Genomic DNA, 15506 nt, shown 5'->3' on the forward strand with positions numbered 1-15506 from the left:
AGCAGGGTTATTTATAAAAGAGAGGAGGTGACTAAATAATTTAAATCAATAAATATAAAGTTGATTTTTTAAAATAATCTTTAGCCAGTCAGAGAGAAATTCTGGAATTTCTTGGAAACAAAATGAGTTTATAAGTAAGACCATTCCATTCGAACTGCAGAAGGACTGTATTTGTGTAGTCAATAAATATATAAGAAAATCTTCTATCCTCATACCAAAGCCTTTGTAGTGGTACTCCCTTTTGCCACAGAAAAGTCCTAACTGGGCTTCTCCAGAAATCATCACCATGGCTGATTTTAGGACTGTCAGCAAAAGAGTCTCTATAAAAGAGTTCAATGTAGATAAACTTCCAATTTTTGTGTTGCCCTGTTTTACTTGGCCACAGGCTGAGAAGAAGTCAGCACTTCGGGGGCTAGAGACCCCCTTACTAGTTTTTCACAAACAGGTATCCATATAGTAGTTTATAGAAATGTGCAAACAAGGCCTCTAGCCTTGAGCTGGGGCTTCACAGAGATGTCTACATTTCTAAGATAAGAGAAGTTACCAATTGGGCTCCGTGGTAACAGCTGGCAGGGGGAGGAAAGAAAGGGAGAAGAAGCTCCCTCCTTCTCAGGTGTTGTCCTTGAAGGGTTAACTTGCCCAGAACAGTGAAAGAAAAAGCTGCTTTTATGTGAACTTCTGCAGACTGTGAACTTCTGAGCCCCTCCCCTTACATGCTGGGTATAAAGTTCGGAAACTACCTGAATTCAGGGTTCGGGAGATTGATTGATTACAGCAAAAGCTGTGCCCTCTGAGCCTGGCTGCAGCCAAATAAAACTGTTTCCTGCTATCTTCGGTGCCTTGCCTCATCTGTCCCTACAACACCCTCAAATAATCAGATTTCCTTCTGGAATTAGGGATCAATTCCAAATTTGAAAAACTCTAAAAATACTGATTAGACATCAACACTTTGGGCAGAGAGAGGGGCTCACTGGACAGAAGGTGAAGCTGGGTTATGCTGCAGGCAGCAAAGCCTCACTCGGTTAGGTAGGAGCTCCAGAGTGAAGGTTCAGCAGAGCTGACCTGTGGCTGGACATTCATGCCAACCCCTTCTCACTGAGTGAAGTGGCCCGCTCCAGGAAGGGTATGTCCTGGGTCCTGGTGGCTCTCTGCAACTGAGGTGTACCCTGAAAGGGTCAATAGCGGAGGCTCTCCACTGACCACATTCCCCACAACCAGGCAGCATTTCTCTGCTACACGGATTTCTTTGCTATTAAGTTTGTTTAGGAGTTTTCACTAATATGTTATGGCCAGAAATTAGATTAGAGGCATAAGGGTTGAAAAAAAGAGGAGATATGAAATTTTTAGAATCAAAGTGAATTCATTAGTTCACATCCTGGACCTTTCATTTGTCTGGTTTTCATCAGATTAATTAATGTTTCTGTGCTTGGGATTTTTTATTTTAAAAAATTGGGGATAATTACTACTGATTACAAGCTGCACTGCCTTTGTTAAGTTACTATAATTATTAACTTCTGGGAACTCCTTTATTTTAAAAAAGCACAGAAGTATAACAATAATAGTATCTAATACCACAGGATTGTTTTAAAGATTAAATGAGCTGCTCCATTTAAAGAATGTCTTCTGAAAAAAAAAAAGGTGAGTTCTCCATAAATTTTAGTAATGATTATTATTTTCATTATATACAGTTAATATGATTATGTAGCCTATATAACAGAACTTCCAAAGATTATTAGAAACTATTATTAAGGTTGCTGAATGGAAAAATCAACATGTAAAAATCAATATACATCACCAATAAACATTTAAAGCATGTATCTTTCTAAAATTCTCATTCACAATTGCAACAAAAACAATAATAATCCTGGGAATAAATCTCAAAACAGCTAAACAAGATCTTTATAGAAAAAATTTATAGCATCATTGAAGTACATAAAAGAAGAACTAGATAAATGGAGTATATGGATAGAAAGGCTCTATCATAAAATGACAGTTCTCTCAGATTAAGCTATAAAATCAGTATATTTGCCATCCCCACAGAGTGTATGTCAAAAGCCTTGGAGGAAAGAGATATCATATCCAAAGGGTCTAAGTAAAGAGATATACCAGGGTTAAAAAAGGAATCCAGCACCTCCATCACCTCCATCACATCAAATATAGAAAAGGGAGGGAATGCAGTTACAGAAATCCAGGTAGAATGGAATTAGAAATAGAGGAACTGTGGTCATGAACGTATGCATCCACCACAACTGCTAAGGGGCATCAAGGGAGAGAGAGAAGAATGAATCCCCTTATCATTCTGTCTCCTCTCTACCACAGTCTTCCACTGGTTGAATCCATCTAGAAATCAGAAGCTAAAAAAGTGCTGGGATGCAGCTCCATGGAAAATAGGTCTAAAGTAGCAACCAAAGGATATGCCCATCATTTGCAATGCTTTATGGAGTTTTAAACAAGCAGATTCTCAAGTAATGTGGAAAAGCTTGTAAAAAGTGAAGACAATTTTGAAAAATAAGAATGAGGAGTGGAATTCATTCTAATAGATATAAAGACTACTTATGATGTCAAAAGAATTGAAGATACGAGAACTAAATTGCAAAGTACTAGACAAATAAACCCACAGAAGAGAATGGAGAACCAAGAACAGACATAAATATATGGCACCCTGATTGCCAAATTAGCCTGACAAATCAATGGAAAAACTTTGAAAAGAGCAACTGCCTATGCATTTGGGAGGAGGGGAAAGGGAAGCCTGATTTCCATTTCAGAATCAACTACAAAAATAAATTCCAACTTGGCCAGAGACCTTAGTAAAAAAAATATAGTTAAAGCTTTAGTAGGAAAATAGGTGAACATCTTTATGATCTTTAAGAAAAGACCCCTCAAATAAGAAAGACTAAATTTATGAAGGAAAGAATGATATGATTGAACATAATAAAATTTCAAAATCTCTAAGTTATAGGAGACATTTTTAAAACATTTAAAAGAGAAGTCTGTATACATGAAAATATTTTCGATGCATGTAAGTGACAAAGAATACTCAGAAAATGCAAAAACATTCTTAATCCATTTTAAAAATTCAAACGGAGAGGAAAAAAGAACACATCCTTAAAGACAATTTGCAAAAGAGGAGACTTCAATGAAAAGACAAATCCTTATGTATGTGAAAAGATGCTCATAGAACCACTGAGAGAAAAGAGACTAAATATCAATAATGTATTCAAACCCACATGTGCAAAGAAGTTTGAAGATGCTTCATACATGGCTGAGGAGCACGTAAACTGGTGCAACCATAAACAGAGAATAATACCAAGGTGTCTCTTAAATATCTGCTGAAGATAGAAACTGTTCTCTGAACACCACTACCACATTTCACAGTTTTACTAAATACTTAAGTATCTAAAACTAAAACAGAAAATTACACTTTTATATATTGTTGATAAAAGTGATATATCTTTTACACATTCAAATTTCCTTTGCAACTTTTTTCACTCAAATTATGCTTCATAGACTGACCTCTGTTGACACATGTTAGTTTTGAGTTTATTTATTTAAACTTTTATATAGCATCCAAAAAACCCCATAATGAATGATTATTTAAACTTTTCAAATTAACACAAATGACATTGTCATAAACACATGACTCCTGGTACCCACATAAGAACAATTTTTCTAGAAGTAAAATTGCTGAATCCCTCAAGAAATATAACATATACTTCGTAGACTATATAGATATGAAAAAGATATCTGAGATATTATAAAAAGAGAAGACCTAGCATAACACATATGTATCAAAATGTAATATTCTAATATATTTGAGCATAAATATATATGAAATATATGTCCCTTAAATGTCTATATTGTAGATACATCTAAAGAAATAATTTTTGAGTAGGGATTAAAGAGGAATATTTGCTTTTCACTCTTTATTTTTTTTACAACAATCATTTTACATCATAGTTTTATAGCTTTAAAACACTAAAAAATTATTCTTTGTTATTTTATTTTGTATTGCAATCACTACACCACTATACTATGGTAAAAATACCTTGAATGTCAGATTGATTATGTTGTGTATGATGCAAAAACTAATAATTATACAATTAATTATTTTTCAGATAAAGTTTCCATATTACCATCATGAATGTGATGGGCTCTCATTGAAAATTTAGAAACTACATAAAAATGAAAAAAACACCCACTATAAAATGATGTAAATCATTATGTCATTCATTTTGGTCTTTCATTCCTTTGGAGATGATGGTGGTTGCAGACTTTCTTTAGTAGCTTCTGCAACTAAATCTTTAAGTTTCATCCACACCCTAAAAAGTACCAAGACCACCAGGTGTGCCTGAAATCTCAGCGGCTTGGAAGATTGAGTCAGGAGGATTGCAAGTTCAAAGAGAGACTCAGTAACTCAGCAAGGCTCTAAGCAACTTAGCACAGCCCTGTCTCAAAAATAAAATGGTTAAGAGTGGTTAAGTGTCCCTGAGTTTATAAAGTACAAACAAAAAGTACCAAGACAAGCTGAAAATTTACAGTATCTTACAAACATAAAACCATACTTGATCATTTAAAGCTATAATTTGGCTTTAATGATGCTAAATTAAATTGTATTAAAAACCTACTATTTTTTAGGGAATCTATTTACTACCTTTCATCCACCTAACCACCATACTACTAGGAAATTATATATCAACATTTTGCACATTAAAAACCAACATTCAAACACATCAGGCAACCTACTAGTAGGGATTTCAACACAGGTCAATATGGCTCAGTCTGAGCATTTTCTGGCTACCACTTGTCTCCTATTCTTCTAAGAACAAAGCTGAACCTTCTCGTTTAAAACTAATTTTGACACAACCAGAAGAATGAGAAGTTACACTCCATTTATGTATGATGTGCCAAAATGCATTCTACTGTCATGTATAACTAATTAGAACAAATAAATAAATAAAATTCATTTTGAAGTTTTTTTATATAACAAAAATGTTAATAAAATATTATAGTTTACTTTTATAAAGTATAAAATATAGAGATATTTAAGTAAAATTTAACATTCCAGGTATCAAGAAAGAACCAAAGAACATTCTAGCTCCAAAGGCTCAGTCCTTCCCAGCACCTACATGGTGAAGTACACCCACATGGTCAAAGTCACACACAGCCACTAAGTAAATAAGACTTTGCAATGGACTGAGTTCATAGTCCATCATCAACAAGATAGTGATTGCCATGAAAAAATAAGAGGGAAGAGAGGGAGGTTACTGTTTCCTCTTCATGAAAACACACATGAATAAAACTTAGCAATATGAAATGTTTTCTGTTATTTATTCATGAGTTAGTGAGGTTGATAAATAATTTCCTTAAAACAATTTATTTGCATGTATTCTATCTCACACCGTTTAAATACAAAATTTTCAAAGGAATTTTCATATGATTACCATACAGTATAACTTAGGACAGAAGATTGTTTTTACATCATTTTTTTCAACATTTATAATTTTTATTGAAGACATAAGTAAAAGAAAGAGCATCTGCAAACTCTTATTGGACCTGGAAGACCTGGGTTGTGAGACAGAAGTCACAACCTCCTAGATGCCAGAGTTTCATAGTCTGGTGAATACAGCTCTTGACTGCCTCAAGTTAGTTCTTTGTAGACACACCGATGCCATTAAAGTAATAAATAATTTGGAGAATGCTTTGCTTCTACTTATTGCAGTTCTTACCTGAAATGTAACCTATGCAACCCATGACCAATCAACAACCTTCACTACTCACCAATGCCATGGCAACAATGGGTTTGCTGTCAATTACTTCTTATTCTATATCTACAAAACCAGACCCCTCTAAAGACATTTCAGAGAATATGTTCTACAAAACTGGAATTCATGATTCCTGGGTGGCCATCCTCACTCACTTTCTCTTCAATAAACTCTTTGTTTTTATTTGCCTTTTAGGTTGCTGTATTATAAATATAGAAAGATATGAAAATATAGAAAAGGTACCAAAAAAGAGCTTCCCACAATAAAACTATTCAAATTTAACAGAAATTAACATTCAAGTTTTGCTTATTTTTTAATTCAAGAAGCATTTATATTTATGATGAAAATAATTCATACTTATAAAAGAGTATTTGAAAAAAATAATAAAAGTAGGATAAGAAACTATAGTCTACACCATCTATTGACTTTTGAAAATATTTGCTTTTCTTTGTAAAGAAATACTTCTTTTTGTTTTTTGAGCTCGTTGTGTCATGTATGAAAAAAAAACTAACACTTTTTGCATAATTTTTAACAATTCCTGCAAACTGACAAATCTAGTTAATTCTATCATAACAAAACCCAACATAATAGCATCTATCACTTGTTTTGAAGATTCATTTTCTTTATCATAAATGTCATGAAGATCAAATCCATAAATCTAAGAATTTTACCTTTCATACTTGCCACTCAATATCTTAATACTAGAATCTGTCAAAAATTTGCCCCTTCTAATTCCTCTGACATTGTTCATGGTACAAAATCTCTCTTCCATGTGGTAGTTACTGAATGAATATTTATTTATCCATTTATTCATTAAACATTTTTTAAAATAAGACATACAAGTTTAAGAGATTTCATAAAAGATTAAGTTTAAAAGTAATCTGCATATAAGCTATGTTATTTCATTAAGAAACGAAGGTAGCTGGCAAGAGCTTTTGTATATATTATGTTAATTATTAAAGGATCAATCGTTTCACACTGTGTCTGGGACATAGCTTTCAGCTCTATTAAAGCAAAATTGCTAAGAAATATCAAAGGAAATATAGCTCTAAGTGGAAAATAATTTGTCTCTAATTGATTAAAATTTGAATTTGGAAGAGATTAACAAAACCAGAATCCAAACTTGTGCAAGTATACAGGCAATTTAACTTTATTAAAACCTCAATACAGGAACTGATTTGGGACTGAATAATTAAGTATAGCTAGCACCATGTTTCAGTAGCATATAAATAAACTTTTCTGCATTACATTATTAAAATCAATCTCAAGTAAAATTTTAATTGAAATAATTTTTTTTAATTTACCTATAATTCTACCACTCCAAAAATTAATAAAATGATAAAAATATATACATTTTATTATACTCTACCACTACTTACATGTGTTGAATTTAAAAAGCCTCATACGCAGTTCTGAAGTATCATCATCATAAGCTAGGATAAATAAACTGAGAAATAAATGAATAGTGTCTCTTTGCTTCCAATTATATTCTTTAGAAATTCACTAACAAAATTATCAATTCCTACAAATCCCACTTTTTTCAGATGTTCATAACTCTTAGTATTTCTTAGCCTGTGTATTTTATACAAAATTCTCCCCAGATTCTTCTTCTACTTCTTCTTTTGCTAACAGTCTTACTTATTTGTTGAGCCTGTCTTTAGAGATCCCCAACCACCATACATGCACACATTTTATTCCTTAATATACCAAACATTCTATACCTGTCCCTTATGTCTGGCACATCCCCATAACCCATATCATACTTCCTCCAACTGTGTATGACTCCTGCATAATTTCCAAGCTTCTCTCAACAATAGGGCCTTCAGCACCTTCCATTTGTTCTCCTGGTAGAAAATTTTTACATTCTCTAATCACCAAATTAACTATTTTTTTCTTTTAAATATAAATTCAAATGTCACTTCCGAAAATAAGAGTTGTCTGAAGCTCTGTGGACAAGTCAAATTCCCTACAGCAGGCGTCCCCATCAGTGTGTACTGTCCTTCACCATACTCACTCTTGCTTCTGTGTATTAATTCAGGTGATTATTTAATTAACTGCACAGTTCCAAAGTAGCAAAAATCAGGATACATTTTCTACTCATCATTATGTCACCAAGGCCAAGCTGATTGCTAGGCACAGAATGGGCTGCCAATAAACATATATAAAAGGAGAGCAAAAAAGAAAGGAAAGAGGGAGGGAAATTAATCATTAGATCAACAGATGATCTTATTATTACTAAAAAAAATTTAAGTGGCCTCATTTGTGACCTGAAAGATAATCAATTTGTAAATTAAATACCCTTAATAAATAAATAGATAAATAAATAAAAGTCATTTTAGCTTCTTCCCCATTAATTCTCTCACTATAGGTGGATATGGCTTATAGTTGTAATCCTGATTCTTTTCTTTTTTTCATCTTCTTCCAGAAGAAGAAAAGCCAATTTATATATGTTGCTTCCTTGGAATCAGAGGTTGAACTAAGAAACCATGGGAAAACAGTGAAGGATGACCCCAAGAAGTAAGTTGAGGAACTGAGTGAAGTGAAATCCATAAAGAATATAAACCAGGACAAGCTGTGGAATTTCACTGACCATCAGGAGCAGTGGAGGCACCGTCCCACCTGGACTTCTCAGGAGCTACAGGATGCCTCCCAGAACGGTCCACCCATTCCCACTGGCTGAGGGACTTCTTGAGTAGGGTTAACTCCTCCCCATTTACAGACTGCATGGACCTTTACTAGTAACCACATGCTAGCAAAGTCACAGAGTGGAAAGTGGAAGATACTCCACACAAGTCTGAGCTGTGAAAAAGCCCCCCACAACTGAGTCAAAGCCTGTCTGCAATGTCAGCCAGAATCAGAAGTGAGGCAGAGGATGTGGGGGGGCGGGCAGGAAGCCTGTGGCATACCCTGTGGGAATCAAAGCATTGCTCAGGGCACACAGGGCCAGTCTCAGACAATGAACTAGCAGTGCTGAAAGAAATAATTTACCACTTTCCCTCAGGTTCAATGAATCTTCTAGAATACTTTGGGACACTGAATCAGGAAGGAAAAGAGTCCATTCCCGGCATTTTCCAATTGCTGATTGTATCTCCAGAAACTAGTGGTTTCTAATATGCTGTCTGGAATAGGTAATCACTTAACAAGAGCATTATATACGTTAGTTCACCTTGAGGATCATCTATCACTAGGCAGAATATCAAAAATTCCAAGCCAATCTACAGAAATATAGTTAATTTGTACCTTATATATCTAGCAGTATTCCTAAGGTAGGATCTGGATTAACTATGGTTCTGTGAGTTGGTCTAAGAATATATTCTGAGTTTTATCCATATACCAATAAGTAAAGAGATCGGTAAGCTACTAGCTTGTCTTTTGTTGACAAAGAATTCAAATTTATTCGTTATTTGAATCATTAACCTTCACTATCCCTAAGATCTACCTCAAAAAACAAAACAGAACAACAACAACAAAAGTGTTTCAATGCCAAATGCTTAGTAGAATCTGGCGTCCTTTTGTAACAATGTTTTTCAAAAATCAAATGGGCTTGGAGTTAGCTGTATTGCCTAGAAACCTATAGGCTGAGGCTACTAACTCTACTTTTATTAGAGTGAGCCTGCATCCTTGTACATCTACATTTATAATCAGTTATAAATAGTGACCCATTTCAATTGACAGTTTTGGTAAAGTAAGCCACAGTAGACGAATACCACTACCAAGAACAACTATAAGAGCTGAGTCTGAGGGGGAAATTCTAATAAGAACAAACAGAGTATATGAGTCAGCTTTCCATTACTGTAACAAATGCCTGAGATACTCACATTATGAATAGCCCAGGTTTATTTCGGCTCACAGTTTTGAGTTTTAGTGCACGATCAGTTGGTCAGTGGCAGCAGAGCACTCATGGTGGGGAACATGTTGGCAGAGGAAAACCACTCATCTGATGACCAGGAAATAGAGACGAAGAGGAAGAGGTAGGGATCTCACTATCCACTTCAAGGTCAAGCCCCTAGAACCTGAAGACCTCCCACTAGCCCTAACTCTTAAGTTCCCACCACTTCCCAGTAGCACCAACAGGGTACCAAGCCTTTAAAACATGGGCCTTTAGGGACACCCAAGAACCAAATCATAACAGAGAGCTTCTGAACACATCCCAACCAGAAGCGTCACAATGTCAGATAGATTAAGTATCAAAGAGGTAAGCTGACTTTTAAGGGTGTTTTCCTTCCCCTAGGGGTAAAGAGTAAAGGTAATTGCCAATCTGGAAACACAGCAAGATCTTGAGAATATGGGCTTTGCTTTATCAGAGGACTACTGCTATGAAATAAAGATTTCAGCACAGATTTTTTTTTTTTTTTTTGCAGTTTTATGGGGCAGATGCGGGGGGTGGGGTGCAGGGGTATCTCGAGAGATACCATGATTATGATATGAAGGGCCAAGATCCCCTCAACAAAAAATAAAAAATTTCAGCTGACACCTGCCTGATCTTACCTACATGACATCTGCTGAAATGTGAAGTTGCACATATAACTGGAGGCTAAGACATAAAGAAGGAAATTTCTAAAAAGAATAGCAAGATTCTCAGATGTCTTGTCCTGGCTGTGTTCAGAACCTGTGAATGCTACAGTGGGAGGCCCTGGATACCTGTGCCTGGCAGCTCAGTGCCCCAGAAGGGAACAAAGTCTAACAACACTGACTTGGCCACCCCTGCCCATTGTATATACCATGCAGAGAAAATATCAACACCTCTTTGGAAATGTATAAATTATCTAGAAACTCTACAATTTTATACACAATGACTAATATCAAGAGTAAAGAGAGACATTGAGAAGAGGCTCGAACAATTTGGTTACGGGCAAAAGCAGACAAATAAAATAATTTTAATTAAAATTAATATAAAATTAATATATTCAAAGTAACAGAAGACAAAATAGAGAAAATAGCTAAATTGGAATCTATAAAAAAAGAGTTGAGTGCATGTATGAAAACTGAAATAAAGGTAATAATTGGAGTGGTAGCCCATAGATGGACTTGAAAGCATAACAGACATAGCAGAGATGAAAATTAGTAAATTGAAGGAAAAGGGGTCAAAAGGAAATGTCTAAACAATAGCAGAGAGAAAAAAAGAGTGAAAATAATGAAACAAATGTAAGAGGCCTTCTAGGTACAGTGAAATCATCTGCTGAACATGAACTGAGAACTCAGAAATGGAAAAGACACAGAACAAAAGAGTTATATATGCAGATATGATACAAGAATTCACCAGTATAGCTAAGGTTTTTAAATTTTACCTGATGAAATATATTAATCCACATATTCAAGTTTGAATTTAAGGAGGATAAATTCAAAGAAACCATGTCTTGGAACATCATAGTACAATTGAAGAAAAATAAAAACAAAAGAAAAATCTTAAAATCAACCAGAGACAAAGACCTTTGACAATAATAATAAGACTGACAGGTTTGGTAGAAGTTAAAAGTCAAAAGAATAACAAGCTAAATTGTTGATCTACCAAACACAAATTGTATATATAGTTTAAATATTCTTGAATGCCACAAATTAAAAGTACCAGGTGTTTAAAATAGAAATCAGAAACTAGATTCACCTCTTTACATTTACTTCTTTGACTTCAACTAATCAGAAATTTTAAAGTTACTAAGTCACTAAGACATCATATTTGTCAGATAGTTTCCCTCTATTTTCCAAATCACTTTTGTACATTAACTCATTTGCTATGTACTACCTCCTCCCTCAGTGAAAAAGCAAGACAAATATATTATCATCTTTATTTTATGTAAATGAAAGTAATGTTCAAAGAGATTTTTTTCCTCTAAGAGATGACAAAGTCAAAACTGAAATGCATATTTCCCACCTAGTGTTCATCATTTGGAGACTACAAAGTAGGAAATTAATTAAAAACAACATAGAAGGGCCCATTAAGTTGCAAAAATGTATCCAATACATAACAAAAGGACAATGGTTGCTTCTGAAGATTTTTGCTTAAAATTCCTTTAATTTTTATCTTTATCCTCTAAGTAAGATAGCACCACATTCCTCAATAATTTCCTGTAACTATTGACTTTCATTTTTAATCTGTAATTTCAAAAGAAGTTAAGATGCTAAAACCTTTCAGCTTTACTGATGGGTTTCCCTACCAAAGGCCTACCCCAAAGTTAAAACATCATGTTTTGTGATCCATAAGCATCTTTAAGCTTGAAAAAGCCATAAGACCTCTTTATAGAAAGGTTATAAGACAACATTTGATGGAGTTCAAAGTACAATTTTGCCACAAGGAAGGTGAAACAAATTTCATATCATAGAGTTTCTATGAGTATCTTTAAATCAACCAACTGGAACATTGAAAGCAAGATGCCATCAAATAGGATGAACTTGTTCCTCATACATAATCTTATGTTAGACGAAACACCAACATAATGCTCTTTCCATGACCTTGGAACATCACTCTCACCCCCTCTGGGCAAGAAGCGGTGGCTTTGTTTTTGTCTTATAATACAACTTCTTTCTCTTCTTCCTCATTTTTCTTAGCTGAGTCTTTGTGTAACAGAATAGCTAAGGTTCGTTTTTTGTAAAATACATGAAAAAACATTAGAAGAATAATCTCAGTTCAATACATTATTTTCACCCATGTGTTTTTTAAAATAATATTGCACTTGCTATCAAATATATCAAATCATATCAATGTAGAAGATGCTTACATTTTGTGATGACTTTCCTTACATGTGTTAATGAATATATAGTAAAACATCAAAGCATTTTGATCTTAGACAAAATAGTTTGAAATAAAATTGAAGATTTTTAAATAAAAATGTATCTTTTTAATTTAATGTGCATTTTTATTTACCATGTAAAATGGGCAAAACATCTTATTTTTAAAGGTTCATGCCAAAAGCCATGAACTAAATGCCACAATATCTCCTGCCTATCATGGCTGGTTGACAGTTTGATAAAAAGTATATATATATATATTTTATGGTAACATACATTTTTATGTCAGGGACACCCCATCACATAAGCACATCAGCAGATCATACATTCTCTGAGCAGGTTTTTTAAAGAGCTTTTACTATTACACTATCTGAGAAAAGCAGTCCATGTGAGCAACAGGTTCTCTGAGAACCTTAACATAAAGCTCTGTATGCTTTACTATAAAGAGACGAATATGAAAAAGTTAGAAAGTTAAAAAAAACTTTTGAAGAAACACATGGAGGCTTTTTGTGACAAGAAATCAAGAAACAACAATGAAATAAACACATCTCTGAATCACTGGAGAAAATGTTGCTGCTAGCCCCCAGAAATCCTGGATAAAGACAAGCTCTCCTTGGTCATATTACAGACCTGTCAACATAATCAAACACTTAATTATGCACTTCCCAGGAGAGAGAACCATTTAAAAGCTAACATAAGCCTTTCCAAAATCAAAAATAATGTAGCACCCTCTGATGCCCTTCTTAGTTCCACTATTCATATTTAGTAAAACTTCCCTCTACTCTTCACCCAGATCCTTCTTTACTTCCACTACATTTATTAGTCAAATACTTTATCATGTCTGCTCTGAAAGGACCTTAAACTTCATCAGAAGAGCAATTGCTGATCAAGACAATGTACTATAATCCTCTTAGAAAATCCTTATTAGGATCACCTGTCTTTAAAGACAAAGAAGGAATCTAAATAAAAGCAGTAAGCTTTTAAAATTAAAAAAAAAACACACACCCTTTGAATTATAACTGCCATTGTCACTTTCTTATATTCTATTACTATGTTACGCACAGGAATACCAAACTGGTATACCAAGAATCTCCTTAATGTGCAGGGATTGTTTATTTATTTATTATACATTAATTTTTATACACACACATAATAGCTTTTAAACTGGTAAATATTTTAGATTTCAGTGGATTAAAACTCACCTCCCTCCCCTCCAAAAAAGCAAATAAACCCCAAAGTGGCAAATTTTCAATTGTTTCCGTCTTTTTTCCACAGAGCAGTTTTTTTGGGGGGGGGTAGGGGGGACATTAAGCACAATGTTAACTGACATTAAGCATAATGCTCCAGTAAATATCGCCACTTCCTTGTTATGCAAAATCTGTGCTTTTTCCCAAACAGAAGATATTCATCAATATAACGGGTACCAGCGGACGCGGGCTTTGCTACATTGACAGTTATACTATAAGTAGGAGACGCAACTCTCAACTAAGGTACCTGAGCAGGTTCCTAGTCCCTTTAAACTGGCTGTGCTCTAAATAGAAAAGATACTGATCTCCAACATGTTTAGCAAGCAAACCTTTTCTGGACCTACTGAGTAACAAAAGAAATTGCCAAGAAAATGTGGGGCTAACTACATATTGAACGTTGCGACTCCGTCCACCTGCTACAAATAATCCCCAAGATAAACGTTTCAGTGCCAGAAAGAAAGACAGGGAGGGGAAAAAAAGATCGCTGGTAAGTATCCCTAAGTTTGCTCTTTTCCTTTCACCACTTGGGGATAGAACTTGGGCGTCTCTCTGACTCAACTGGCCACTTCACTCCCGGGAGCTCCAGAAGCTAGCTCTACACCTAGAAAACTGCGACACTCACCCGTGAGCGCAGGACCCTTTGGCGTCTTAAATCTCCAGCTCTCAATCCCGCCTGCCTCCGGAACACAATGACATCCCTCGCCCAGTGGGGTGGGTGCAGGGAACCAGGATTGGACCCTACAGTTGCAGTGAGCCTGACTCAGGTTTGAGCGCATCAGCGATAAACCCAAGACAAAGACTGCCCTCAGTCTTCCGTGGTGCGCGCTCTCCCTGGGTAACCAGTGCTGGCTCCCTCAAGCCCACACTGGGAGTGCGTGAGCCTGTGGAGTGACAGTCATCGACTCAGCGCTTTCGGAGGGGTGCGGCTGAATGACTAGTACCACGCGGGTGTAAACAGCGCGCTGTGCACTCGGGATCCACAGAAGCAGCGTGAGCGCACGGCGGGCACTGGGGTCCAATAGAGGTAACTACCTCAGGCAACCAGCTGGAGCAGCCTCCACTCACCAGAGCGGCGCCTCCCAGGCGAGCTCTCGCCAGCGGGTTGGGTCCCAACAAGCCGCACAAACCCAGGCCAGGAGCATAAGCTCTGACACAGTTCCTCTGAGCAAAGGCACCTGCTGCCTGCGCTCCGGGCTAGTGCTGTGCCAAGTCCCGAGCTTGGGATCAGAGATAACCTCCCAGGACAGAAAGCGGAAGAGAGTGCGAACTCACAGCGAGGCTGATTGAATGATCTTTGCAATCACTCACCGGAGGAGGGTGAAGTGGCTCAGGCGGCCACCAGGCTGCGCGCGGCCGGCATCCCGGGGAACCGGCATCCTCCCATCCTTTGTCAGTAGCTGGTGGAGCGCTCCTCCCCAGCTAGTGGACGTGCACCGGTGGCAGGCAGCCCGGATCTGGCTCCGCTCCCCAGCCCTCTTCCCTCCTCTGCTCCCCCTCCCCTTCTCAGTCCCCCTCTCGGAGCCGGCACTCACTCGGCTCCCATGATGTCATCCAGTGGAAATCTGCCATGCTCAAAAACTGGAATAATCCAGCGCTCACGCGGGGAACGCAGAGCGGGCGGAGGCGGCAGCAGAGCCTCTAGGAGTTCCCAGAACCTGGCACCGCCAGGATGACTGGAGTCAAGAACAGAACAGAACCCAAGAAACTGAGGATATGTGTGTCTGAGGATGAGTGTGGTCTGAGTGGGTGTGATGGAGATGGGGCCAGGGACCAA

The 15506-nt window shown here is 36.5% G+C and overlaps 1 protein-coding gene across 8 annotated transcripts in view; it reads right to left on the reverse strand.

Annotated features, from left to right (window-relative positions):
* Positions 1–15215, reverse strand: part of Marchf1 (membrane associated ring-CH-type finger 1) — a 712326-nt gene extending 697111 nt beyond the window's left edge. For 3 of the 8 annotated variants that reach the window (XM_040293424.2, XM_078030953.1, XM_078030948.1), the window contains exon 1: positions 15041–15212. The gene's annotated coding sequence lies outside the window, so the exon portion shown is untranslated. Of the gene's footprint in view, positions 1–14354; positions 14962–15004 lie in introns of those variants that run through there. The other 5 variants (XM_040293440.2, XM_078030950.1, XM_040293477.2 and 2 more) reach the window with 5 other exon arrangements.
* Between the last annotated feature and the right edge of the window lie 291 nt (positions 15216–15506).

The sequence above is a fragment of the Ictidomys tridecemlineatus genome, chromosome 14 (genome assembly GCF_052094955.1).
Source record: "Ictidomys tridecemlineatus isolate mIctTri1 chromosome 14, mIctTri1.hap1, whole genome shotgun sequence".
NCBI classification, from domain to species: Eukaryota; Metazoa; Chordata; class Mammalia; order Rodentia; family Sciuridae; genus Ictidomys; species Ictidomys tridecemlineatus.